This window comes from Mastomys coucha, unplaced genomic scaffold, assembly GCF_008632895.1.
Source record: "Mastomys coucha isolate ucsf_1 unplaced genomic scaffold, UCSF_Mcou_1 pScaffold21, whole genome shotgun sequence".
Classification (NCBI taxonomy): Eukaryota; Metazoa; Chordata; class Mammalia; order Rodentia; family Muridae; genus Mastomys; species Mastomys coucha.
The window spans coordinates 145,500,865-145,503,911 of NW_022196904.1; the positions used below are offsets into that span (position 1 = coordinate 145,500,865).

The 3,047-nt window shown below is 37.3% G+C and overlaps 1 pseudogene; it reads left to right on the forward strand.

The window, feature by feature from the left end:
- Positions 1–1,984: 1,984 nt before the first annotated feature.
- LOC116104238 lies at positions 1,985–2,103 on the forward strand (annotated as a pseudogene).
- Positions 2,104–3,047: the final 944 nt, after the last annotated feature.

The following is a 3,047-nucleotide window of genomic DNA, read 5'->3' on the forward strand; positions in this document are numbered from 1 at the left end:
ACTTGAAGTGTGAACCTACCATATAATGTATTTTGGCCTATTTACTTGAAGCCCTGTGATCTGTGTCAATGACTGAAAACATCTCACTCATACTCCATCTTGTGTATATACAGCATAGGTTTCATAAATATAAAATTATGTAAAATCCTAGATGTTTTAAATAAAGAATTATCGGCATTTATTTTCCAACAATCTAAAGGCGTTTATTTAGGAATCATGACAATCCCCTTAATTTGGATGGTTTAGGTGTCTATAAAATTTTTGCATGAGGTATTTGTTTACTTGTGAAAATAATTTAAAGATTCTGGTAGTTTAAACAAGTTAATAATCATCAACTGTTCTCTAAATGTATCTTAGATATCAACTCATTAATTGGATGAAATAAACAAAAATATTATTTTCATTTACATGAATGAATATGAATTCTATTTTGTGAATTAGGATGCTTTTCCCTGAGTGTAAATTTTTGTTTTATTTTTATCCTACACATTTAGCTTTGAAATAAATAGGTTGGAACATACTATAGTAATTGTGGATAGACAGAGGTCACCAGGAAACAATAAAACTGTCAACACAAACTAATGGCAGCTGAGCAGAAGGGACCAAATAGGACATGAGTGTTTCATGGGGAAAGGTCAGAAAGTCCAAATCACAGGAAGTAAAGATGAGTTTGTCATCCAAACCAAACGCACTTTACAAGTTAATTAAGTTTCTAGAACATGTTCCAGATGGTAGAGGAATACCTTGGGAAACGTACACACAAGCAATTGTGGTCAGGGAAGCATGGTGTTGAGAAGAGCAAGAAACCAACAGATTAGAAACAAGGAAGCAGAGGTGTGAGAAGTTATTGCACGTGATGGTTAAGAGAGAAAAGATAACAGTGGTCTCAAGGCAAGGCATACAGGCTCAAGCTAAGGACTAAAGGCATCCCAGCCTCCACAGCTCCTGTGGACAAATGTGAGCAACAGTAAATTCTATTGCAGTTTGTGGTGTAGTGCTGTGGAAACCCCCTGGGGTGTTGTGTCAGAAACGATGTGATGTCTGTGCTGCGTAGCCTCCCAACTTTTTGGTATATTTTACAATTGTTCATGAGATTATCAGTATATACATGTACATGTAACTCTTGCATATTGACTATCTTTCAGTGTCTGTAGAGTTTGCTTTCTGGAGCCATACATATTCCAAGATGTGTAGGTGCTCTGATTCCTTACATAAAACAATGCAGTGCTTCCATATAAGCTTAAGCAATCTCCCATATGTTTTAAATTATCCTAGTGACTTATAATTACTAACACAATGACATATGTTTCCATGTCCTTACATGGCTTGTGCCCCAAAATGCTAACTAGAGGTTATGAGGGAGTCAGAGAAATGACAGATACTAACAAAATGACATGCACATACATAAAAAGGCTGGGATCAAGTGGTCTGGCTTCTCTGATGGAGAAGCTGTTCCACCCTGGAATGTCAGTGTGTTTACTATATATAAGCAAATTATTCCAAACAGTTGAACAAGGAGGTATTATTTGTGATATGTAGTTGAATCAAGGAGACAGGTTTAGCTAATCCTGGTTGAATTGGCCTCTGTCAGGAAGCATTCTTGAGGCCATAAACATCCAGGAGGAGAAAGTAGTATGGACTTTTTCTACACATAGTACCAACATTAGCACTCAGGACAGGAAAAGACTGTTAATCCTCTGAGCCTCATCAAAGGAAGGCTTTACTTCTTTCATGGAGATGAGGCACTGATCCTTGACATAGTTGTGTCAGTGGTCAACAATGAACATTCAACCTGGACTTTACTTGCTCCCTACAAAATGCTATGTAAATTATCTTCTACTATATTATTTGGGAAATAATAACAAGAAACAGAGTCTGTGTGTGCTAAATACAGATGCGATGTTTTCAAACATTTTCAGCATGATTGATATAGAACATGGATGAGGATTGTACTAGGTAAAAATGGTAATTGTGAATACAACACATCTACGGCCATACCACCCTGAATGTGCTCGATCTCCTCTGATCTCAGAAGCTAAGCAGGGTCGAGCCTGGTTAGTACTTGGATGGGAGACTGCCTTGGAATAAAGGGTGCTGTAGGCTTAAATAAAAAAAAAATTAAGAATTCAAATAATGAATACAACACATGTAGATACAGACATATACATGTACTTGTACATATCTTTTCCAGTTCTTGATACACAGTATGCACCCAATCAACAGTTGTCAAATAAAAAAGGTAGTCTTCCTCAGATTCTACACAAGGTGAACAAATCAGAGACAATGTGACTCTCTGAAGCCAATGCAACACCAAGGGAAGTGATTCAATAAACTAGCTGAGTTACCTACACAAGAATTTAAAGAATGTAGGTTCAGGAAAATCCAAAAAGCTCAACATATAAACAAGCAAATGCACTTTGGGTGCATTTGTCCAGAGTGAAAGCTCTCTGTCAGAGATCAAGAGTTCAATAGGAAGTGGTTCTTCAATATCAAGATCCACAAGATTGTTTACAAACTGCACACATGTGAGAGGAGGTGGAATGTAGAAGCATTCTCCCAAAGGCTCTTTCACATTTGATTTTTTTAAAAAAAAAAAAAAAATCACTGGAGATTATTATAAATGGCAGCACTCATTCCAGAACTGGCTCAATGAAATATTTCCCATAAAATGATCACTAATTATGGAAAACTTACCTTGAGCCTGGGCTTTTCATCCATTGGAACAATGTTTCAGTGTCTCCAATGAGATTTCTCTCTGAATTTTGTTATTTCAGTCTTACCCAGACTGTGGTAGATATGTATTTTGAATCCAGTGCAGCTTAGACCTATCTGCCTGGAGTCTGCCAGAGGCAGAGAGAAAACACATCAAGTATCCTGGTGGTAAATGTTTGTATAAACAGCTCTTATCTCTGCTCACTGGCAGTTTCACCTACACATGGAGGGGAAGGTCCACGACCTCTTTCTGTTTGTGACCTCTGTCTGCATGTGACATTTACAGTCTATGTTTTCTTTATCAGTTGATGCATTTTCCTTTCCTCTTTGCTCTC